Consider the following 27,805-nt stretch of genomic DNA (forward strand, 5'->3'; position numbering starts at 1 on the left):
AGAAACATAGAAACACAGAAACACAGAAACATAGAAACATAGAAACACAGAAACACAGAAACACAGAAGCAGAGAAACACAGAAACATAGAAACACAGAAACATAGAAACACAGAAAGATAGAAACACAGAAACATAGAAACACAGAAACACAGAAACATAGCAAAACAGAAACACAGAAACACAGAAATACAGAAACATAGAAACACAGAAACAGAGAAACACAGAAACATAGAAACACAGAAACACAGAAACATAGAAACACAGAAACACAGAAACATAGAAACACTGAAACAGAGAAACATAGAAACACAGAAACACAGAAACATAGAAACACAGAAACATAGAAACATAGAAAAACAGAAACATAGAAACACAGAAACATAGAAACATAGAAACACAGAAACATAGAAACACAGAAACATAGAAACACAGAAACATAGAAACACAGAAACATAGCAACACAGAAACACAGAAACACAGAAACATAGCAACACAGAAACACAGAAACACAGAAACATAGAAACACAGAAACACAGAAACATAGAAACACAGAAACATAGAAACATAGAAACATAGAAACACAGAAACACAGAAACATAGAAACACAGAAACATAGAAACATAGAAACACAGAAACATAGAAACATAGAAACACAGAAACATAGAAACACAGAAACATAGAAACACAGAAACATAGAAACACAGTAACACAGAAACATAGAAACACAGAAACACAGAAACATAGAAACACAGAAACATAGAAACACAGAAACATCGAAACACAGAATCATCGAAACATAGAAACACAGAAACACAGAAACATAGAAACACAGAAACATTGAAACACAGAAACACAGAAACATAGAAACACAGAAACACAGAAACACAGAATCATAGAAACATAGAAACACAGAAACATAGAAACATAGAAACACAGAAACATAGAAACATAGAAACACAGAAACACAGAAACACAGAAACAGAGAAACACAGAAACATAGAAACACAGAAACATAGAAACACAGAAACATAGAAACATAGAAACACAGAAACATAGAAACATAGAAACACAGAAACATAGAAACATAGAAACACAGAAACATAGAAACACAGAAACACAGAAACATAGAAACACAGAAACACAGAAACAGAGAAACACAGAAACATAGAAACATAGAAACACAGAAACATAGAAACACAGAAACACAGAAACAGAGAAACACAGAAACATAGAAACACAGAAACATAGAAACACAGAATCATAGAAACATAGAAACACAGAAACATCGAAACACAGAAACAGAGAAACACAGAAACATAGAAACATAGAAACACAGAAACATAGAAACACAGAAACACAGAAACATATAAACACAGAATCATAGAAACATAGAAACATAGAAACACAGAAACATAGAAACACAGAAACATAGAAACACAGTAACACAGAAACATAGAAACACAGAAACACAGAAACATAGAAACACAGAAACAGAAAAACATAGAAACACAGAAACACAGAAACATAGAAACACAGAAACACAGAAACATAGAAACACAGAAACATAGAAACATAGAAAAACAGAAACCTAGAAACACAGAAACATAGAAACATAGAAACACAGAAACATAGAAACACAGAAACATAGAAACACAGAAACATAGAAACACAGAAACATAGAAACACAGAAACACAGAAACATAGCAACACAGAAACACAGAAACACAGAAACATAGAAACTCAGAAACACAGAAACATAGAAACACAGAAACATAGAAATATAGAAACACAGAAACATAGAAACACAGAAACATAGAAACACAGAAACACAGAAACATAGAAACATAGAAACACAGAAACATAGAAACATAGAAACACAGAAACATAGAAACACAGAAACATAGAAACACAGAAACATAGAAACACAGAAACACAGAAACATAGAAACACAGAAACATAGAAACACAGAAACATAGAAACACAGAAACATCGAAACACAGAATCATCGAAACATAGAAACACAGAAACACAGAAACATAGAAACACAGAAACATTGAAACATAGAAACACAGAAACATAGAAACACAGAAACATAGAAACACAGAATCATAGAAACACAGAAACACAGAAACATAGAAACATAGAAACATAGAAACACAGAATCATAGAAACATAGAAACATAGAAACACAGAATCATAGAAACATAGAAACACAGAAACACAGAAACATAGAAACATAGAAACACAGAAACATAGAAACACAGAAACATAGAAACACAGAAACATAGAAACACAGAATCATAGAAACATAGAAACACAGAAACATAGAAACACAGAAACATAGAAACATAGAAACACAGAAACATAGAAACATAGAAACACAGAAACACAGTAACATAGAAACACAGAAACACAGAAACAGAGAAACACAGAAACACAGAAACATAGAAACACAGAAACACAGAAACATAGAAACACAGAAACACAGAAACATAGAAACATAGAAACACAGAAACATAGAAACACAGAAACACAGAAACATAGAAACACAGAAACACAGAAACATAGAAACACAGAAACACAGAAACATAGAAACACAGAAACACAGAAACATAGAAACATAGAAACACAGAAACATAGAAACACAGAAACACAGAAACATAGAAACACAGAAACATAGACACACAGAAACACAGAAACATCGAAACACAGAAACACAGAAACATAGAAACACAGAAACACAGAAGCATAGAAACACAGAAACACAGAAACATAGAAACACAGAAACATAGAAACACAGAAACACAGAAACATAGAAACATAGAAACACAGAAACATAGAAACATAGAAACACAGAATCATAAAAACATAGAAACACAGAATCATAGAAACATAGAAACACAGAAACACAGAAACATAGAAACACAGAAACATAGAAACACAGAATCATAGAAACATAGAAACACAGAAACACAGAAACATAGAAACACAGAAACATCGAAACACAGAAACACAGAAACATAGAAACACAGAAACATAGAAACACAGAAACATAGAAACACAGAAACATAGAAACACAGAAACATAGAAACATAGAAACATAGAAACACAGAAACACAGAAACATAGAAACACAGAAACAGAGAAACAGAGAAACATAGAAACACAGAAACATAGAAACACAGAAACACAGAAACATAGAAACACAGAAACACAGAAACATAGAAACACTGAAACATAGAAACACAGAAACACAAACATGGAAACATAGAAACACAGAAACATAGAAACACAGAAACATTGAAACACAGAAACACAGAAACATAGAAACACAGAAACATAGAAACACAGAAACACAGAAACATAGAAACACAGAAACACAGAAACAACATAGAAACACAGAAACATAGAAACACAGAAACATAGAAACATAGAAACACAGAAACACAGAAACATAGAAACACAGAAACATAGAAACACAGAAACACAGAAACATAGAAACACAGAAACACAGAAACACAGAAACATAGAAACATAGAAACACAGAAACATAGAAACACAGAAACATAGAAACACAGAAACACAGAAACATAGAAACACAGAAACACAGAAACAACATAGAAACACAGAAACACAGAAACATAGAAACACAGAAACACAGAAACATAGAAACACAGAAACACAGAAACACAGAAACATAGAAACACAGGAACGCAGAAACACAGAAACACAGAAACATAGAAACACAGAAACACAGAAACATAGAAACACAGAAACATAGAAACACAGAAACATAGAAACACAGAATCATAGAAATATAGAAACACAGAAACATAGAAACACAGAAACATAGAAACATAGAAACACAGAAACAGAGAAACATAGAAACACAGAAACATAGAAACACAGAAACAGAGAAACACAGAATCATAGAAACATAAACACACAGAAACATAGAAACATAGAAACACAGAAACATAGAAACATAGAAACTCAGAAACACAGAAACACAGAAACAGAGAAACACAGAAACATAGAAACACAGAAACATAGAAACACAGAATCATAGAAACATAGAAACACAGAAACATAGAAACATAGAAACACAGAAACATAGAAACACAGAAACATAGAAACACAGAAACATAGAAACACAGAAACATAGAAACACAGAAACACAGAAACAGAGAAACACAGAAACATAGAAACACAGAAACACAGAAACAGAGAAACACAGAAACATAGAAACACAGAAACATAGAAACACAGAATCATAGAAACATAGAAACATAGAAACACAGAAACATAGAAACACAGAAACAGAGAAACACAGAAACATAGAAACACAGAAACATAGAAACACAGAATCATAGAAACATAGAAACACAGAAACACAGAAACAGAGAAACACAGAAACATAGAAACACAGAAACATAGAAACACAGAAACATAGAAACATAGAAACACAGAAACATAGAAACACAGAAACACAGAAACAGAGAAACACAGAAACATAGAAACACAGAAACATTGAAACACAGAATCATAGAAACATAGAAACACAGAAACACAGAAACATAGAAACACAGAAACATAGAAACACAGAAACACAGAAACATAGAAACACAGAAACACAGAAACATAGAAACATAGAAACACAGAAACATAGAAACACAGAAACACAGAAACATAGAAAAACAGAATCACAGAAACATAGAAACACAGAAACATAGAAACACAGAAACATAGAAACACAGAAACATAGAAACATAGAAACACAGAAACACAGAAACATAGAAACACAGAAACACAGAAACATAGAAACACAGAAACACAGAAACATAGAAACACAGAAACACAGAAACACAGAACACAGAAACTCAGAAACATAGAAACACAGAAACATAGAAACACAGAAACATAGAAACACAGAAATACAGAAACATAGAAACACAGAAACACAGAAACATAGATTCACAGAAACACAGAAACACAGAAACGTAGAAACACAGAAACACAGAAACATAGAAACACAGAAATACAGAAACATAGAAACACAGAAACACAGAAACATAGATTCACAGAAACACAGAAACACAGAAACGTAGAAACACAGAAACACAGAAACATAGAAACACAGAAACACAGAAACATAGAAACACAGAAACACAGAAACATAGAAACACAGAAACATAGAAACGCAGAAACACAGAAACATAGAAACACAGAAACATAGAAACACAGAAACACAGAAACATAGAAACATAGAAACACAGAAACATAGAAACACAGAAACATAGAAACTCAGAAACATAGAAACACTGAAACACAGAAACATAGAAACACAGAAATACAGAAACATAGAAACACAGAAACACAGAAACATAGATTCACAGAAACACAGAAACATAGAAACACAGAAACATAGAAACACAGAAACATATAAACACAGAAACATAGAAACACAGAAACATAGAAACACAGAAACATAGAAACACAGAAACACAGAAACATCGAAACACAGAAACATAGAAACACAGAAACACAGAAACATAGAAACACAGAAACACAGAAACATAGAAACATAGAAACACAGAAACACAGAAACATAGAAAAACAGAATCACAGAAACATAGAAACACAGAAACATAGAAACACAGAAACATAGAAACACAGAAACATAGAAACATAGAAACACAGAAACACAGAAACATAGAAACACAGAAACACAGAAACATAGAAACACAGAAACACAGAAACAACATAGAAACACAGAAACACAGAAACATAGAAACACAGAAACACAGAAACATAGAAACACAGAAACACAGAAACATAGAAACACAGAAACACAGAAACATAGAAACTTATAAACACAGAAACAGAGAAACATAGAAACACAGAAACATAGAAACACAGAAACATAGAAACACAGAAACATAGAAACATAGAAACACAGAAACACAGAAACATCGAAACACAGAAACATAGAAACACAGAAACACAGAAACTCAGAAACATAGAAACACAGAAACACAGAAACACAGAAACATAGAAACACAGAAATACAGAAACATAGAAACACAGAAACATAGATTCACAGAAACACAGAAACATAGAAACACAGAAACACACAAACAGAGAAACATAGAAACACAGAAACATAGAAACACAGAAACATAGAAACACAGAAACATAGAAACATAGAAACACAGAAACATAGAAACACAGAAACATAGAAACACAGAAACACAGAAACACAGAAACACAGAAACACAGGAACAGAGAAACACAGAAACATAGAAACACAGAAACATAGAAACATAGAAACACAGAAACACAGAAACATAGAAACACAGAAACATAGAAATGCAGAAACACAGAAACATAGAAACACAGAAACATAGAAACACAGAAACACAGAAACACAGAAACATAGAAACATAGAAACACAGAAACATAGAAACACAGAAACATAGAAACACAGAAACATAGAAACACAGAAACACAGAAACACAGAACACAGAAACTCAGAAACATAGAAACACAGAAACATAGAAAAACAGAAACATAGAAACACAGAAATACAGAAACATAGAAACACAGAAACACAGAAACATAGATTCACAGAAACACAGAAACACAGAAACATAGAAACACAGAAACACAGAAACATAGAAACACAGAAACACAGAAACATAGAAACACAGAAACACAGAAACATAGAAACACAGAAACATAGAAACGCAGAAACACAGAAACATAGAAACACAGAAACATAGAAACACAGAAACACAGAAACATAGAAACATAGAAACACAGAAACATAGAAACACAGAAACATAGAAACACAGAAACATAGAAACACAGAAACACAGAAACACAGAACACAGAAACACAGAAACATAGAAACACAGAAACATAGAAACTCAGAAACATAGAAACACAGAAACACAGAAACATAGAAACACAGAAACATAGAAACACAGAAACACAGAAACATAGATTCACAGAAACACAGAAACATAGAAACACAGAAACACAGAAACATAGAAACACAGAAACATATAAACACAGAAACATAGAAACACAGAAACATAGAAACACAGAAACATAGAAACACAGAAACATAGAAACATAGAAACACAGAAACACAGAAACATCGAAACACAGAAACATAGAAACACAGAAACACAGAAACATAGAAACACAGAAACACAGAAACATAGAAACATAGAAACACAGAAACACAGAAACATAGAAACACAGAAACACAGAAACATAGAAACACAGAAACATAGAAACACAGAAACATAGAAACACAGAAACACAGAAACATAGAAACACAGAAACATAGAAACACAGAAACATAGAAACACAGAAACACAGAAACATAGAAACACAGAAACACAGAAACACAGAAACATAGAAACACAGAAACATAGAAACACAGAAACATAGAAACACAGAAACAAAGAAACACACACAGAAACACAGAACACAGAAACATAGAAAAACAGAAACATAGAAACACAGAAACACAGAAACATAGAAACACAGAAACATAGAAACACAGAAACACAGAAACATAGAAACATAGAAACACAGAAACACAGAAACATAGAAACACAGAAACATAGAAACACAGAAACATAGAAACATAGAAACTCAGAAACACAGAAACATAGAAACATAGAAACACAGAAACAAAGAAACACACACAGAAACACAGAACACAGAAACACAGAAACACAGAAACATAGAAACACAGAAACATTGAAACACAGAAACACAGAAACACAGAAACATAGAAACACAGAAACATAGAAACACAGAAACACAGAAATATAGAAACATAGAAACACAGAAACACAGAAACATAGAAACACAGAAACATAGAAACACAGAAACACGGAAACATAGAAACACAGAAACATAGAAACACAGAAACATAGAAACACACACAGAAACACAGAACACAGAAACACAGAAACACAGAAATATATTGAAATATAGAAACAAAGAAACATAGAAACACAGAAACATAGAAACACAGAAACACAGAAACATAGAAACACAGAAACATAGAAACACAGAAACATAGAAACACAGAAACATAGAAACACAGAAACAAAGAAACACAGAAACACAGAAACACAGAAACATAGAAACACAGAAACATAGAAACATAGAAACACAGAAACGCAGAAATATAGAAACATAGAAACATAGAAACAAAGAAACACAGAAACATAGAAACACAGAAACACAGAAACATAGAAACACAGAAACATAGAAACATAGAAACACAGAACACAGAAACAAAGAAACATAGAAACATAGAAACACAGAAACATAGAAACACAGAAACACAGAAACAAAGAAACATAGAAACATAGAAACATAGAAACACAGAAACATAGAAACATAGAAACACAGAAATATAGAAACACAGAAACACAGAAACATAGAAACACAGAAACATAGAAACACAGAAACACAGAAACATAGAAACACAGAAACAAAGAAACACAGAAACACAGAAACATAGAAACACAGAAACATAGAAACATAGAAACACAGAAACACAGAAATATAGAAACATAGAAACATAGAAACAAAGAAACACAGAAACATAGAAACACAGAAACACAGAAACATAGAAACACAGAAACATAGAAACATAGAAACACAGAACACAGAAACAAAGAAACATAGAAACATAGAAACACAGAAACATAGAAACACAGAAACACAGAAACACAGAAACAAAGAAACATAGAAACATAGAAACATAGAAACACAGAAACATAGAAACATAGAAACATAGAAACACAGAAATATAGAAACACAGAAACACAGAAATATAGAAACACAGAAACAAAGAAACACAGAAACATAGAAACACAGAAACACAGAAACATAGAAACACAGAAACATAGAAACATAGAAACAAAGAAACATAGAAACATAGAAACACCGAAATATAGAAACATAGAAACACAGAAACACAGAAACAAAGAAACATAGAAACATAGAAACATAGAAACACAGAAACATAGAAACATAGAAACACAGAAATATAGAAACACAGAAACACAGAACACAGAAACACAGAAATATAGAAACACAGAAACAAAGAAACATAGAAACATAGAAACACAGAAACATAGAAACAAAGAAACATAGAAACATAGAAACACAGAAACATAGAAACATAGAAACAAAGAAACATAGAAACATAGAAACACAGAAACATAGAAACACAGAAATATAGAAACACAGAAACAAAGAAACATAGAAACATAGAAACATAGAAACACAGAAACATAGAAACACAGAAATATAGAAACATAGAAACACAGAACACAGAAACACAGAAATATAGAAACACAGAAACATAGAAACATAGAAACACATAAACATAGAAACACAGAACACAGAAACACAGAAACAAAGAAACATCGAAACACAGAAACATAGAAACACAGAAACAAAGAAACATAGAAACATAGAAACACAGAAATATAGAAACATAGAAACACAGAAACACAGAAACAAAGAAACATAGAAACATAGAAACACAGAAACATAGAAACATAGAAACACAGAAATATAGAAACACAGAAACACAGAACACAGAAACACAGAAATATAGAAACACAGAAACAAAGAAACACAGAAACATAGAAACACAGAAACACAGAAACACAGAAACATAGAAACACAGAACACAGAAACACGGATACACGGAAACACGGAAACAAAGAAACATAGGTGCAGGAGTAGGCCATTCAGCCCTTCTAGCCTGCACCGCCATTCAATGAGTTCATGGCTGAACATGCAACTTCAGTACCCCATTCCTGCTTTCTCGCCATTCCCCTTGATCCCCCTAGTAGTAAGGGCTACATATCCTTTTTGGACCAGCAAGCCCTTCGGGCGGGGTTGGAGGTAAGTTGCTCCATGTGTTTTTTCAATTCTTTTAATGTGTTGGGAGCTGGCTGTATGCTTCATTTTGCAGCCTCCGTTCGCATTGTGTCCCTGGTTACCGTGGCAGCCCGATCTTTTTGGCGCTGATCAAGGCTCCACCCCCAAAACTAAAGGTCGGGTTACGCCACGCCAAAATGAAGAAATCCAACGGGGAAACTTAGAATTTTTTTTTTGAAGTACTTAGGCCCCCAAAAATTGGGCATAACTCTTCAAGTACATCAAAAAAAAATGCTTTGAGGAAAATTGAGCCCCTTGAAACGACCGAATTTTCAGGAAAACCCAATTACGGGAAGGAAATCTGCCGTCCTTACCCGGTCTGGCCTATATGTGACTCCAGACCCAAAGCAATGTGGTTGACTCTTAACTGCCCTTTGAAATGGCTGAGTAAACCACTGAGTTGTACCAAACCGCTGCAAAGAATAACGGTTCAAGAAGGTGGCTTACCACAAGGGCAATTGGGGATGGGCAATAAATGCCGGCCTTGCAGAAGACACCAACAGCTAATGAACTAATAAATACGTTTTTAATAAATGCTCTCTATGATCTTCTGTCCACTCTGGAAAATCGTGGCGAGCAATGCCTGTGATTTCCTGCCGTACCTCATGGTGGGCAGACAAGGCGCTGAGCCAGGAATGCATGCTCAGAAGATCAGCCTTCAGTTGTTATGAGAGTTGGCCTTTAACTATAAACTCTCTAGGTCTTCTACTCTTAGCAATAAGAGTGTAAAACCAAACTGCTCTCATTTGTTAAAGCTCCCAAGTAATTAAAACGGCCCAATAAAAAAAAAAAATCATGTTTTAAAAAAACAGGCTTAAGATTGCAACAGAGCTCATAGGAAAAGCTTATCTCAGATTCCACACGTGCCCATGTTGCACAGGCATACCTTCTGTTCAATGACGGCCTGGTCCTGGGAGTTAAATGAAACGGTGCGAACCAGTTTTGACATGCAGGTTTGTTGCATTTTATGCATTTATATTGACTTGCTTATTGTACATACGAAAAGCCGTGGAATAATTGTTAGTCCACATTAAATCAGTATGAAACCTTTTGATGCATAAGGTATATATTTATGTAATTTGACACTTTTTGCAAAAACGCCTTCAAATATTTCTGAAATATTTCATTAATCCAGTAGTATTTTTCATGTTCTCATCTGAGAATTGTACATTCCTCTTTGATATATACCAAATGGAATTGGAGACGAATGCAAAAGATTCTACGAAGGAGTTTTGATAGAGTATCCAATTCCCTTTTGAAAGTTACTATTGAATCTATTTCGACCATCCTTTCAGGCAGCGCATTCCCGATCATCATAACTCGCTGCGTGAAAACAAACTTCTTCTCCCCCCCCCCCCCCCGGTTCTTTAGCCAATAGAATAAATAAGGAGCATCTGGCTCCATTGGCGGGAGGGCTGGTAGCCAGGGCACGTGGATTAAGGTAATTGGCAAAAGAATCAGGGGGAAGATGCGTAATTTTTCATGCAGTGAGTTGCTGGGATCTGGAACGCGCTGCCTGAAAGGGCGGTGGAAGCAGATTCAATTGTAACTTTCAAACGGGAATTGGATATACTCTTAGAAAGGAAACATTTGCAGGACTATATGGAAAGAGCGGAGCCTGGGTCTAATTGGACAACCCTTTCAAAGAGCCGGCACAGGCAGTACGGCAATTTTCATCTCATAAAGCAATCAGAAAGATTATCACATGTAAAGAAGGTTAAGGATTCAAATACTTGAAATTGAGAAGCCAGCATGGTCCTACAGTTAGTGCCGCCGCCCAGCACGTCAATACTTTCAGGCGAGAAGGAAAAGATTGAGGCGAAAACAACACTTAGGCATGCTCCTTCTACAGATCGTACACTATCTATTCTATGATGGACTTTATCCAACCCATTTAAACAGAATAGATTGTGTTCATTAGTTGTGTTCTTCCCTCAGAGAATTGTTAACCTGTGGAATTCTCTACCGCAGAGAGTTGTTGAGGCTAGTTTGTTAGATATATTCAAGAGGGAGTTAGATGTGGCCCTTACGGGTATGGAGAGAAAGCAGGAAAGGGGTGCTGAGGTGAATGATCAGCCATTATCTTATTGAATGGCAGTGCAGGCTCGAAGGGCCGAATGGTCTACTCCTGCACCTATTTTCTATATTTCTATGAGAGCATAACAAGAGGGCACAAATTTCAAATAATCACAAAAAGATTACATTTTTAAAAATTCATCCTCGGGATGTGGGTGTCGCTGGTAAGGCTGGCCTTTTTTGCCCGTCCCCAGTGGTCTTTGAGAAGATGGAGATGGGCCTTCTGAAAGGCTGCAGTCCGTGTGATGAAGGTACTCCTTGACCAGGCCAACATCCCCAGCATCGAAGCACTGACCACACTCAATCAGCTCCGCTGGGCAGGCCACATTGTTCACATACCAGACACGAGACTCCCAAAGCAAGCGCTCTACTCGGAACTCCTTCACGGCAAACGAGCCAAAGGTGGGCAGAGGAAACGTTACAGGGACACTATCAGGGAGGCTTTGAGGATGTGCAACATCCCCACCAACACCTGTGAGTCCCTGGCCAAAGACCGCCCGAAGTGGAGGAAGTGCATCCCGGAGGGCACTGAGCACCTCGAGTCTCATCGCCGAGAGCATGCAGAAAACAAGTGCAGGCAGCGGAAAGAGTAAGCGGCAAACCTGTCCCACCCACCCTTTCCCTCAACGGCTGTCTGTCCCACCTGTGACAGAGACTGTAATTCCCGTATTGGACTGTTCAGCCACCTAAGGACTCATTTATAAGAGTGGAAGCAAGTCTTCTTCGATTGCGAGGGACTGCCGATGATGATGGTGCTCCCACAGTGATATTAGGTAGGGAGTGCAAGTATTATGACCCAGCGATGATGAATGAACAGCGTTCTATGTCATAAATCAGGAAGGTGCATGTTTTGGAGGGGCACTTGGACGTGATGGCGTTCCAATGCACATGCTGCCCATGACCTCCTAGATGATGGAGGTTTGGGAGGTGCTACCAAAGAAGCTTGGTGACTTACCGCAGTGTATCCTTTCTGAGATGACACAATGCAGCCACGGTATACTGATAGTGGAGGGAGTAGTTGTTTAAGCCAGTGGATCAAGTGCCGATCAAGCAGATTACTTTGTCCTGAATGGTGTCGAGCCTCTTGAGTGCTGATGGAGCTGCACCTATTCAGGCAAGTGGAGACCAATCCATCATACTCCTGACTTGTGCTTTGTAGGTGGTTATAGGCTTTGAAGAGTCAGTGGGCGAGCCACTCATTGCCACTTGGTTGAATACTCAGCAATGGTAATACTATCAATGTCAAGGAGAGGTGGTCATACTTTCTCTTGATGGAGAGGTCAGGAAAAAATATCTTTCCACAAAGTGTGGTTAGAATTCTCTGTCACAGAATCCAGACAGTCTTTTAAAAGCAATTTAGATAATTGCTTGAAAAGGGAATAATAAAAGATATGGGGAGTAAACTGAATTTTAACAAGTTGGGATAAAAAAACACTGGCACAATGTTGATGGGCCAGAAGGCCTGTTTCTGAGCTGTGACATTCGATGATTCTGTGAGCCTCCTGATGAAACACTAATATTACACACCAACAAAACATGTCCTCAGAACCTAGTGTGGAAAGCTAAGTCTATTCAGCATGTGAATTATAGATACATTCCTTTTCTTCACGAGCGCAAAATCAACTGAAGGTCACTTACACTTCCAGATTAATTCTAAACCATTCATGATTTAACATGCGCCAGCCACAGATAATTGCTTGAACCGAGAGAAAAAAGGCTTTATACAGGATTCCGACAAAGTTCAAAGGCTTTTCTCCAATTTCTGAGAGCGCACTGAAGTGACCTTTTCTGGTCTATTGTTCAGTTACCAGAATTGTGTGGGGTTCGGGGTTCGGGGTTCTGTCTGATGAATGAAATAAAATGGGACAGTATGGAAATTTATTTTGACGTGTTTTGTAAAACAGCATGTCACAACCAGCAAGAGGTATACTGCCTGGTAACTGACAATGACAGCACATACAGTGTATTTTTCACATATTACAAGAACTTCATTGAATGATTTATGGCATTTTGTCATTCTGGAACTTTGCCAAAAAGGTTTGTAGTGCATAATTATTTAACTATGCAAATTAATTCAGAGCATATTTTAATTCCACCGATGAGCTGGGTGTTGGGTAGCAATTTTAGTTGTGGCAACTAGTTTGCATCAAACTGCACAAATCCAATTTTAGCGAGAATTGTTCTTGAAATTGACATTGTGTTCTGTTATTGATCAGTTGTATTAATTTCAAATCAGATATTTCTAATTCTATCAGTTGGCAATTTTGCAGTTTTATAACATGATACTCCATTTCATTGCGGTTGTCATCATTTACTCATTAATGAGATGATAGATGAAGACATTCTATTTCACTCCCTCTCTCAGTTTCTGATAACTCAATACACATTAAGCTGCAGTCTTCCACCTTATTTTTCAACTGACAAAGAAACATTGTTTTAAACTCATATGAACTTAAAATGTCCCATGATTTTGGTTCCCAGTTACAAGTTACCTCCTTTAATACTTCTTACGGTGTTCCGTAGTGATGATCCAACACCGCCTCCACTGCACCAGTGCAGCCTTTGGCCGCCTGAGGAAGAGAGTGTTTGAAGACCAGGCCCTCAAAACTGCCACCAAGCTCATGGTCTACAGGGATGTAGTAATACCCGCCCTCCTGTATGGCTCAGAGACATGGACCATGTACAGCAGACACCTCAAGTTGCTGGAGAAATACCACCAATGATGCCTCCGCAAGATCCTACATATCCCCTAGGAGGACAGACGCACCAATGTTAGCGTCCTCGACCAGGCCAACATCCCCAGCATTGAAGCACTGACCACACTTGATCAGCTAAGCTGGGCAGGCCACATTGTTTACATGCCAGACACGAGACTCCCAAAGCAAGCGCTCTACTCGGAACTCCTTCACAGCAAACGAGCCAAAGGTGGGCAGAGGAAACGTTACAGGGACACCCTCAAAGCCTCCCTGATAAAGTGCAACATCCCCACTGACACCTGGGAGTTCCTGGTCAAAGACCGTCCTAAGTGGAGGAAGTGCATCCGGGAGGGTGCTGAGCACCTAGAGTCTCATCGCCGAGAGCATGCAGAAACCAAGCGCAGGCAGCGGAAAGAGCGTGCGGCAAACCTGTCCCACCAACCCTTTCCCTCAACGACTATCTGTCCTACCTGTGACAGGGACTGTGGCTCTTGTGTTGGCCTGTTCAGCCATCTAAGGATGTATTTTACAAGTGGAAGCAAGTCTTCCTCGATTCTGAGGGACTGTCTATGATGATACAATATTCCTTTTACAGTCTTCAATTAGTGCCATTTGATTATACATTTCACTCACTACAGCCCCTGAAATGGGGGGAAAATTGCGGTCGGAGACTTGCTACGTTCCAACGCATCCGACCCGAAAAATATCTATGAAACTACCTGTTGGTCCCAGAGAAACATAGGGTTCCGGTCTGAGGCCTTCATTCGCTGCACAGCATAGGGGGATCTATCTTTCAGGTACGGACGTCTATGTTGGAGATGTTGTGTATCTGTAAAGCATGCACTCCCATGTTCCGCCACCAGGGAGCACATCCCCTGAAGTCCCAAGGGATCCCAGCATCCCTTGGGAGCACTGTACATAAGCCTGTTCCGGACTCTGGAGTGTCTTAATAAAGACTGAGGTCACTGTTACTTTAACCTCCCTGTGTGCAGTCTCTTCTGTGTTCGGAACACAATAGAAATCACGTGGGCCTGAACCACTAGGTAATATTCTCATTGCTAATATTGGGATCTCCATTTGTATAAGTTCCCTTTATTATAAGAACATAAGAACATAAGAATTAGGAACAGGAGTAGGCCATCTAGCCCCTCGAGCCTGCCCCGCCATTCAACAAGATCATGGCTGATCTGGTCGTGGACTCAGCTCCACTTACCCGCCCTTTCCCCGTAACCCTTAATTCCCTTATTGGTTAAAAATCTATCTATCTTTGACTTGAAAACATTCAATGAGCTAGCCTCAACTGCTTTCTTCGGCAGAGAATTCCACAGATTCACAACCCTCTGGGAGAAGAAATTTTTTCTCAACTCGGTTTTAAATTGGCTCCTCCGTATTTTGAGGCTGTGCCCCCTAGTTCTAGTCTCCCCCACCAATGGAAACAACCTCTCTGCCTCTATCTTGTCTATCCCTTTCATGATTTTAAATGTTTCTATAAGATCACCCCTCATCCTTCTGAACTCCAGTCTACTCAATCTATCATCATAAGGTAACCCCCTCATTTCTGGAATCAGCCTAGTGAATCGTCTCTATACCCCTTCCAAAGCTAGTATATCCTTCCTTAAGTAAGGTGACCAAAACTGCACGCAGTACTCCAGGTGCGGCCTCACCAATACCCTATACAGTTGCAGAAGGACCTCCCTGCTTTTGTACTCCATCCTTTTCGCAATGAAGGTCAATATTCCATTTGCCTTCCTGATTACCTGCTGCACCTGCAAACTAACCTTTTGGGATTCATGCACAAGGAGCCCCCAGGTCCCTGTGCGCCGCAGCATGTTGTAATTTCTCCCCATTCAAATAATATTCCCTTTTACTGTTTTTTTTCCCAAGGTGGATGACCTCACACTTTCCAACATTGTATTCCATCTGCCAAACCTTAGCCCATTCACTTAACCTATCCAAATCTCCTTGCAGTCTCTCTGCGTCCTCTACACAACCCGCTTTCCCACTTTGTGTCATCTGCAAATTTTGTTGCACTACACTCTGTCCCCTCTTCTAGGTCATCTATGTTTATTGTAAACAGTTGTGGTCCCAGCACTGATCCCTGGGCACACCACTAACCACTGATTTCCAACCGGAAAAGGAACCATTTATCCCGACTCTCTGCTTTCTGTTCGCCAGCCAATTCTCTATCCATGCTAACACATTTCCTCTGACTCCGCGTACCTTTATCTTCTGTAGTAACCTTTTGTGTGGCACCTTATCGAATGCCTTTTGGAAATCTAAATACACCACATCCATCGGTACACCTCTATCCACCATGCTCGTTATATCCTCAAAGAATTCCAGTAAGTTAGTTAAACATGATTTCCCTTTCATGAATCCATGCTGCGTCTGCTTGATTGCACTATTCCTATCCAGATGTCCTGCTATTTCTTCCTTAATGATAGTTTCAAGCATTTTCCCCACTACAGATGTTAAACTAACCGGCCTATAGTTACCTGCCTTTTGCCTGCCCCCTTTTTTAAACAGAGGCGTTACATTAGCTGCTTTCCAATCCGCTGGTACCTCCCCAGAGTCCAGAGAATTTTGGTAGATTATAACGAATGCATCTGCTATAACTTCAGCCACTCTGTTAATACTCTTTTAATATTATCAATGAGAATAACCCCTAAAACACAGAACAATAAATTAAAAAAACATCTCACGTATTTAAAATTTATTGAAATTAAATGTAATTAAATGTTTTAGAAAAAAAAGTTCATAATTTTTTTAAAAATGTGTTTTAATAGAGTTACAAATTAATGGACAGGGTTTTTAACATGCAAATGAATGGTTACATTTAATTTTTCTTTGTTTTAAAAGTATGACGTTGGTAAAATACGCCAGTGGTGTAAACGTTTGAAGGACATTTGCTGGGCATGAGTTGGGCAATAAGCCTGATCTCTCCCATACGGATGCCCTTCCTATGGGGATGCGTAGAATCTGTCTGAAGAAATTTTGACAGATCGGAAAAGCTGGTCTTTGGCGCATTGCGTATCGCGCCCTGAGAACTGGCTTCCGCGAGACCTCGCGCTTCGTACCCACCCGGCTAGGCTACAATTTCCAGCCCATTATATGGTTAAAAATGCTGCCGTTGTTGGTTAAGAACATGGGCCAGGAATCTTCTTGAAACTGTTCCCTCTCCAGCACTGTAACTTTACTGGAAATGTGCCAGTATCCCCTTTTTCATGTGTATGTGCGGTTTCCACGGCAATTATAGCCACAGAGTGCAAGGAATTCCCAGCCACAGGACTATCACACATATTTATGTGAATAAAAGACTCTAATTGGATCCCGGAGACATAATATGATGTCCACAAACCAATCAACCTTCAATTTTGACATGATCTGAACTCTCTGTTGAACCACCACCCCCACATTCCTGTTTTGATGTGACATTTCACTCACTACAGCCCCTGAAAGGAAACTCAATGGTGGGGAACATTGCGGTCGGTGGCTTCCTTCGTACGAACGCATCCCAATCAATCATTATCCACAGAATGGTGGGTCGGAGATTTTAATAATCCTGAGCTAATTTCAGACAAACCAATTGACTTCGATAACATTACTGAAAAGTGGCCAGTGACAGGCTTGCTTCATTATTTGAGCTCTGTGAACCTCTCACTATTTCAATAATTGATTGGGACATGTCAAAATAGGTAACAAGAAATAACCTTGTCACGTGTTATGTGCACAGATTGTGAAGAAGGCTGCCTATTAATTCATTGACAGTATTCTGGAAATAATGGTCACAATGCAACAATTTCTACACTGCTCTTTATTTCCATACACTGGCAATTCCACCAGTACAGTGACTGGAATGCCCAATACAGTCAGTTAATGCATTCGACCACAGATTATTCTCCTTCTCTCATAAAAATGACTGCAGCTAGACTTGAAGAAAATAAACCTTCAGAAAAGACAAAACCCGAGCATGCCCCAAAAGGTACCTTTGAGGAAAATTACGTTTCTAAAAGTTGGATTTTAAGCAGTTTATTTCGTATCTACTTTTTTGGGGACAACAGTTAATAAAACACTTGTAGCTGTGATTCTCAGAAACAACGGGCCCAAGTTTCGAGCCGCGCCTAGAACGGCGCAGTCCCGACCTGGACGCCCGTTTTTCGCGCCACAAAGTGCGCCTAAAAAAAACCCCCGTATTCTCCAGCTCCCTGCACGTCCTCTGGCCCTCGGCGCAGCGCAGCAGGAGCTGCAGGGGGCGGAGCCAGGTACCTGTGCTGAAAACAGCGCCGGGACCTCTGCACATGCGCGCTACAGTGGGCGTGCATGTGCAATAGCTCCAGGCGCCGAACTGTGTGGGAGGGGCCCGAAGCACGCAGCCCCTAGCCCTGGCCCAATGGCCTCACTGGGGCTGCGTGAATAAGGCTCCTCCCACGGCCAGCTCCTGCTTTCCCCCAACCTGACTTGACTCCCACTTCCCGCTTCCCGCCCCCGACACCCGCTCCCCCGTCCCCCCCTCCTGGACCGGACCCGACACCTGCTCCCCCTCACCCCCCCCCCCCCGTCCGCCCCTGGACCGGACCCGACACCCGCTCCCCCGCCCCCCTTCCCGGACCGGACCCGACACCCGCTCCCTCCCCCCACCCCCCCGCCCTCGGACCGGACCTGACACCCACTCCCCCACCGCCCCCGGACCGGACCCGACACCCGCTCCTCCCCCCTCCGCCTCCGGACTGGATCTGACCTGACCTCCCTCCCCCTCCCTCCCTCTGCCCGACCCGAACCGACCCGACCCAACGCCACCTACCTGTAAATCTGGTGCTGGGGATGGGCCCTGCCCGAAGTCTCGGGCTCGGCCCGTTCAGCCTCCCTCCCCCTTCTCCTTCCCCCCCAGCCCCCCAAATCTTCTTCTCCCCCCCCAATATCCTTCTTCCCCCCCCAATCTCCTTTCCCACCCATCTCCTTTCCCCCCCATCTCCTTTCTCCCCCTTCTCCCCATCCCTCCCCCTTCTCCCCCATCCCTCCCCCTTCTCCCCCATCCCTCCCCCTTCTCCCCCATCCTCCCCCTTCTCCCCCATCCCTCCCCCTTCTCCCCATCCCTCCCCCTTCTCCCCCATCCTCCCCTTCTCCCCCATCCCTCCACCTTCTCCCCCATCCCTCCCCCTTCCCTCCCCCTGCTCCCCCCCTCTCTCCCTCTACTCCCCTCCTCCCCCTCCCCTCGCTGTCAGAAACACAGACACTGACAGACAGAGAATGAGAGACACACACACACAGACAGACAGAGAGATAGAGACACTGACAGAGACACATTGGGGTGGGGGGCATCCCAGCACGCTGTTGGAGGGCTCCCGGTGCTGCAGTCGGTAAGTAGAAAATGTTTTATTTATTGATTTAAAAAAAAAATTATTTCTTATTAATTTTTTTTGATTGATTTATTGGTTGATTTATTGATGTATTTATCATTTATTATTGATGATGGCTCTTTATTTGTAAAACTGAAGTGTTTAATGTTTGTAAACTTCCCTTTAAACACCCCCCCCACCATTCCCTACGCCTGATTTGTAACCTACGCCTGATTTTCTAAAGTGTAGACAAGGTTTTTTCGAGCGTACAAAAATCTTCACTTACTCCATTCTAAGTTAGTTTGGAGCAAGTTTTCACTGACAAAACTTTAAAACAGGCGTAAGTGGCCGGACACGCCCCCTTTTGAAAAAAAAATTCTGTTCCAAAGTGAAACTGTTCTAACTGACTAGAACTGGAGCAAACTAAATGACGAAAATTCCGATTTCTAAGATACTCCGTTCTACACCAGTTGCTCCTAAAAATCAGGAGCAAATCATGTCGAAACTTAGGGCCTACCAGCTCATCTTAAAACTTTTCTATCTCAAGCACATGTGCAAGCAATGGTGGGTGTTGGTTCCATCAGCCTTCGGGTTCTCCTTCAAAATGATCTGATTGCTTCATTTTGTTGACCTTCAATTGTTATTACCATCGTCGAATCACCCGCCATCAAATCCTGCGGGTCACCATTGACCAAAAACTTAACTGGACCAGCCACATAAATACTTTTATGTCTTGAATAAAGAGTCAGACCAGATACTGCAAGCTCAAAGTAAGGTGTGACCGCAGTCCTTTATTACAGACCTGAGAGTGCCTCTCCAGCCTGTAAGGCCTCCTTATATACAGGTGCTCCCAAGGGATTGTGGGATCCCTTGTGACTCCATGGGATAAGCCCTCTGGTGGTTAGACATGGTAATTACAGGTTTACATGCATAACAAATACTGTGGCCACAAGAGTGGGTCAGAGGCTGGGTATTCTGCGGCGAGTGTCTCACCTCCTGACTCCCCAAATCTACACGGCACAAGTCCGGAGTGTGATGGAACACTCTCCACTTGCCTGGATGGAGCAGCTCCAACAACACTCAAGAAATTCAGTTTAAAACGATGATGGTGGCAGGTTTCTGATTGGGGAAAGTGTGAGAAAGGTCCTGGAGTTCAGCGGAACAGCCGTTTCATTCCTCTCACGTAAGACACGTCAAGAGTTGCTAGCCAAATCAACAGCAAGAAGTTAAATTCTGTTCAAATTAGAAACCATCCTTTTTAAGTTGTGAAGAAAACCGCTCAGCAGCAATAGGATGCTGCTTTTACTTCAGTGGATGGCAGTCGATTGGCTTGTTGTATTTTCACGTCTGAGGCCTGGGTTTGAATTAAGCACAAAATAATCAGCTGAAAGTTTCATCTCTAAGGGCCAGACAACGGTCAGGATGCTGCGGGAAGTTGAAGGTGGCAGGACAGGTTGAGAAAGCAGATTTTAAAAAAGCATACGGGATCCTGGGCTTCAATAATAGAGGCACAGAGTACAAAAGCAAGGAAGTTATGATGAACCTGTATAAAACACTGGTTCGGCCTCAACTGTAGTATTGTGTCCAATTCTGGGCACCGCACTTTAGGAAGGATGTGACGGCCTTCGAGAGGGGGCAGAAAAGATTTATGAGAATGGTTCCAGGGATGAGTGACTTCAGTGACGTGGATAGACTGGAGAAGCTGGGGTTGTTCTCCTTGGAGCAGAGAGGTTTGTGAGGAGATTTGATCGAGGTGTTCCAAATCATGAGGGGTCAAGACAGGAGATAGAGAGAAACTCTTCCTATTGGTGGAAGGGTTGAGAACCACAGGGCACAGATTTAAGGTGATTGGCAGAAGAACCAAAAGCGACATGAAGAAAAACTTTTTTACGCAGCGAGTAAAATCTGGAATGCACGACCTGAGAGGATGGTGGAGGCAGACTCAATCACGGCTTTCAAAAGGGAGTTGGATAAGTACCTGAAAGAAAAAAAAATGGCAAGGAAAAGGCAGGGGGGAGTGGGACTGGCTGAAGTGCTCTTGCAGAGAGCCGGCACAGGCTCGATGGGCCGAATGGCCTCCTTCTGTGCTGTAACCGTTCTATGATTCTAATGAGTTCGAATATTCTGAACTAGAGGTGTATTTCACATCATAAACCAGATATTAATTTGGTTTGTCTTTTTAAACTGCATCCTATATCAGGCAGTTTTTCCTCAAGGACGTGGAAAGTCACAATTGGACGGCTCTTCAGCATATTAATGGGTCTCATATTAGAACTGAAGTAATCTAATTGGTTGTTTACTCCATTCATATTTGTCATTTCTAGTCCCCACGCTCATTATCTGAATAGAAAATTCTGCTCACAAGACACAAAACCATTTTGTTGATTTCATACTATGAGAGTTCGATAACAGCAAAGACATTCAATTAGGCAAAGAGACCGAAAGAGACTCAAAGAGACCTTCATTTATCAATAGGTTCCCTCACCATCTATCCCTCATGCTTTATAGGACATAGTGTTTGTTGCATCAGAATTATTTGTTTTTGGGACAAGAAGTGTACAATAAATCTCTGGTGAGATATAAGCAATGTTTGGAGTGAAGGACCTCAGTCCAATCTCATTAGTTGATGGATTTCAGAGATTAAACTAATTTGCATGATTTCACATTTAACAGAGTATAAAGGTTTTTAACTAAAGCTCTAAATATCATCATACTGTTCTTCCAAAGAGATTTTCGGGCTTTTGGCACCCAATTAATTTGTGCATATTCTTATTGTTATATATGTGGACTTGTATTTACTCTGTACAGCCACCAGAGGGCTCATTCCCCAGAGTCCCAAGGGATCCCACAATCCTTTGGGAGCACAGGTATTTAAGGAGGCCTCACAGGTTGGAGAGGCACTCTGGAGACCTGCAATAAAAGACTACGGTCACACTTTACTTTGAGCTCACAGTGTTCAGTCTCACTCTTTCTCCATACACTACAACTGGTGATGAGATCCAGATAGCGAACCCAAAGATGCAGAGAACAGTGGGCATCCTGGAGAAATTTTCAGAGGGAGATGATTGGGAAACTTTTGGGGAGCGACTCGACCGATACTTTGTGGCCAATGAGCTAGATGGGGAAGAGAGCGATCCTCCTCGCCGTCTGTGGGGCACCAACGTACGGCCTCATGAAGAATCTGCTCACTCCAGCGAAACCCACGGAGAAATCGTATGACGATTTATGCACACTGGTCCGAGAGCATTTGAACCCAAAGGAAAGCGTTCTGATGGCGAGGTACCGGTTCTACACCTACAATAGGTCTGAAGGCCAGGAAGTGGTGAGTTATGTCGTGAAGCAGGACATTGCGAATTTGAAGGACATTTGGAGCACATGCTCGGAGACTTTTTCATTCTTGGCATTGGCCATGAAACCATACTTCGCAAACTTTTGACTGTAGAGACCCCAACCTTGAGTAAGGCCATAGCGATAGCCCAGGTGTTCATTGCCACCAGTGACAATATGAAGCAAATCTCTCAGCACACAAGTGCTGCTACAAGTACTGTGAACAAAGTGATGTTGTTTTCGAATCGTTATGTACAGGGCAGATCATACATACCTGCGGCTGCACATCCGCAGATGTCTCAGAGTCCACCATCAAGGGTGATGAATGCAAGGCCATTGGCGCTGTGGGGGTGATCATCGTTTCCATTCATGCCGATTCAAAGGATACGTTTGCAAGGGCTGTGGAACAACAGGACACCTCCAACGAGTGTGCAGGCGAGCTGCTAAGCCTGTTAAACCTGCAAACCACCATGTTGCAGAGGAGGACAGATCCACAGAGGATCACGATGAACCAAAGCCTCAGATAGAGGAGGCAGAGGTACATGGGGTGCACACATTCACCATGAATTGTCTCCCGATAATGCTGAATGTTGAACTAAATGGACTCCCTGTGTCAATGGAGCTGGACACAGGCGCGAGCCAGTCCATCATGGGCAAAAAGTATTTCGAAAGATTGTGGTGCAACAAGGCCTCAAGGCCAGTCTTAACTCCAGTTCACACGAGACTAAGAACTTACACTAAAGAACTGATTCCTGTAATTGGCAGTGCTACCGTAAAGGTCTCCTACGATGGAGCAGTGCATGAGCTACCACTCTGGGCGGTACCGGGCGATGGTCCCACGCTGCTCGGCAGGAGCTGGCTGGGAAAGATACGCTGGGCCTGGGATGACATCCGAGCACAATCGCCCGCTGATGACATTTCGTGTGCCCAGGTCTTACACAAATTTCCTTCGCTGATCGAACCAGGCATTGGGAAATTCCAAGGAGCAGAAGTGCAGATCCACCTAATTCCGGGGGCGCAACCCTTCGATCACAAGATGAGAGTAGTACCGTACATGATGAGAGAAAGGGTAGAGATTGAGCTAGACCGGCTGCAACGAGAGGGCATCATTTCACCGATCGAGTTCAGCGAGTGGGCCAGTCCTATTGTCCCAGTCCTCAAGGGAGACGGCACCGTCAGAATCTGTGGCGATTACAAAGTAACTATCAATCGTTTCTTCCTGCAGGACCAATACCCACTACCAAAAGCTGACGACCTCTTTGCAACGCTGGCGGGAGGAAAGACATTCACGAAGCTGGATCTGACTTCAGCCTACATGACGCAGGAACTGGAGGAATCATCGAAGGCCCTCACCTGCATCAACATGCACAAAGGTCTTTTTGTTTATAACAGTTGCCCATTTGGAATCCGATCAGCGGCGGCGATAATCCAGAGAAACGTGGAAAGCTTACTGAAGTCAGTCCTGCACACCGTGGTCTTCCAGAACGACATCTTGGTCACAGGTCGGAACACAGTCGAGCACCTGCAGAACCTGGAGGAGGTTCTCAGTCGACTCAACCACGTGGGGCTCAGGTTAAAACGCTCGAAGTGCGTTTTCCTGGTGTTTGAAGTAGAATTCCTGGGAAAGAGGATTGCGGCGGACAGCATCAGGCCCACCAACGCGAAGACGGAAGCAATCGAGAACGCACCGAGGCCACAGAACGTGACGGAGCTGCGGTCGTTTCTGGGACTCTTGAACTACTTTGGTAACTTCTTACCAGGTCTCAGCATCCTGTTAGAAGCACTACATGTCTCACTGCAAAAGGGGGGCGAATGGGTTTGGGGCAAAAGCCAAGAAAATGCCTTTGTAAAAGTGAGAAAATTGTTATGCTCAAACAAATTGCTTGTGTTGTATGATCCATGTAAGCGTTTGGTACTAGCATGTGATGCGTCGTCATATGGCGTCGGGTGTGTATTGCAACAAGCTAGTGATTTCAGGAAACTGCAACCAGTTGCTTATGCATCCAGGAGCCTGTCTAAGGCTGAGAGAGCCTACAGCATGATTGAAAAAGAAGCGTTAGCGTGTGTCTATGGGGTAAAGAAAATGCATCAATACCTGTTTGGGCTAAAATTTGAATTGGAAACTGACCATAAGCCACTTATATCTCTGTTTTCCGAGAGTAAAGGGATAAATACCAACGCATTGGCCCGCATCCAGAGATGGGCGCTCACGTTGTCTGCATACAACTACGCCTTCCGCCACAGGCCAGGCACAGAAAACTGCGCCGATGCTCTCCGTAGGCTGCCATTGCCCACCACGGGGGTGGAAATGGCGCAGCCCGCAGATCTAGCCATGTTTATGGAAGCATTTGAGAGTGAGCAATCACCCGTCACTACCCGGCAGATCAAAACCTGGACAAGCCAGGACCTCTTATTATCTCTAGTCAAAAGCTGTGTGCTTCACGAGAGTTGGTCCAGTGTCCCAATGGAAATGCAGGAAGAGATAAAGATGAAGGCCCCAAGTTTTCACAAGCGGCAAAACAGGCACCCCTCCGAGCTGGGCGCCCGTTTTTTGCGCCGAAAACGGCGCCTGAAAAAAAACGCGCTCTTCTCGAGCGCTTTGCAGCTCGATGTCAGCTTGGCGCAGCGCCCAGGGGGCGGAGCCTACCACTCACGCTGATTTTGTAAGTAGGAGGGGGTGGTTACCATTTTCGTGCCGGCGACCCTGTGCGTGCGCGTTGGAGCGTTCGCGCACGCGCAGTGTGAAGGAAACATTGGCACTCGGCCATTTTTGTAGTTCTTTGTAGCTGTTCAATTTTTAACATTTTTTAATAAAACCACATTGCCCTTCCATGATCAGCACTGAGGCTTCTTGCAGCAGTGAGAAGGCTGCAGGAAGCCTCAGAAGTTGAGGCAGCCATTTCCCGACGGGCCCGGCCGACAGCAGGGGGGCCTCCCTCCCCCCCCCCCTGCCGTCGGGAACGAACGGCTGCCTCAACTTGTGAGGCTTCCTGCAGCATTCTCCCTGCCTGAAGCACTTTCACACAGGTCGGAACATGGTTTATTTAATCTTTTCTTTGCTTATAAATTTTTATTCAGGTTGGAATTATTTGTATAATATTTGTATAAGTACAACTAAGGATTTATTGTAGAATGTAATGACTTCCCTTCCCCCCACCCCCTCCCACCTCGTTCCCGACGCCTAATTTGTAACCTGCGCCTGATTTTTTAATGTGTAGGCAAGGTTTTTTCAGGCCTACAAAAATCTTCACTTGCTCCATTCTAAGTTAGTTTGGAGTATGTTTTCACTGTGGAAACTTTCAAATCAGGCGTCAGTGGCCGGACACGCCCCCTTTTGAAAAAAAAATTCTGTTCAAAAGTGAAACTGTTCTACCTGACTCGAACTGCAGAAAACTTAAATGTGGAGAATTCCGATTTCTAAGATGCTCCGTTCTCCACCAGTTGCTCCTAAAAATCAGGAGCAAATCATGTGGAAACTTGGGGCCATAATGTCTATACAGAAGGAAATGTCGATACAGAATGGAAATGCAGGAAGAGATAAAGATGAAATGTCTATACAGGCAATCGAGTAGTGGTCCCCAAGAAGGGCAGAGACACCTTCATCAATGACCTCCACAGTACCCACCCAGGCATCGAAATGATGAAAGCGATAGCCAGATCACACGTGTGGTGGTCCTGCGTTCACAGATATAATACATGCTCGCAGTTAAGCAATGTACCCAGGGAGGCACCGCTAAGTTTATGGTCTTGGCCCTCCAAACCATGGCCTAGGGTACACGTCGACTATGCAGGCCTGCTCTTGGGCAAAATATTCCTTGTGTAGACGCGTACTCCAAGTGGATTGAATGTGAGATAATGTTTACTAGCAGGCCTGCTGTCACTACTGAAAGCCTGTGGGCTATGTTTCCCACTCATGGCTTACCAGATGTCCTGGTGAGTGACAACGGGCCATGTTTTACCAGTGCTGAGTTCAAAGAATTCATGACCTGTAATGGGATCAAACATGTCACATCTGCTCCATTTAAATCAGTGTCCAATGGTCAGGCAGAGAGATCAGTGCAAACCATCAAGCAAGGCTTGAAGAAGATAACTGAAGGCTTACTGCAGACTTGCCTATCCCGAGTCCTGCTCACGAGACCACACTCACTCACTGGGATCCCACCTGCTGAACTGCTCATGGAAAGAGCACTTAAGACAAGGCTCTCATTAGTTCACCCTGATCTACATGAACAGGTAGAGAGCAGGCGGCTTCAACAAAGTGCATACCATGATAGCGCAAATGTGTCACGCGAGATTGAAGTCAATGATCCTGTATTTGTATTAAATTATGGACAAGGTCCCAAGTGGCTTCCCAGCACTGTCGTGGCCAGGGTGTTTCGGGT

The 27,805-nt window shown here is 41.4% G+C and overlaps 1 protein-coding gene across 3 annotated transcripts in view; it reads left to right on the top strand.

The window, feature by feature from the left end:
* Positions 1 to 27,805, top strand: part of LOC139277132 (contactin-4-like) — a 1,961,053-nt gene that overhangs the window by 827,504 nt on the left and 1,105,744 nt on the right. The window lies entirely within an intron of this gene.

The sequence above is a fragment of the Pristiophorus japonicus genome, chromosome 12 (genome assembly GCF_044704955.1).
Source record: "Pristiophorus japonicus isolate sPriJap1 chromosome 12, sPriJap1.hap1, whole genome shotgun sequence".
Lineage (NCBI taxonomy): Eukaryota > Metazoa > Chordata > Chondrichthyes > Pristiophoridae > Pristiophorus > Pristiophorus japonicus.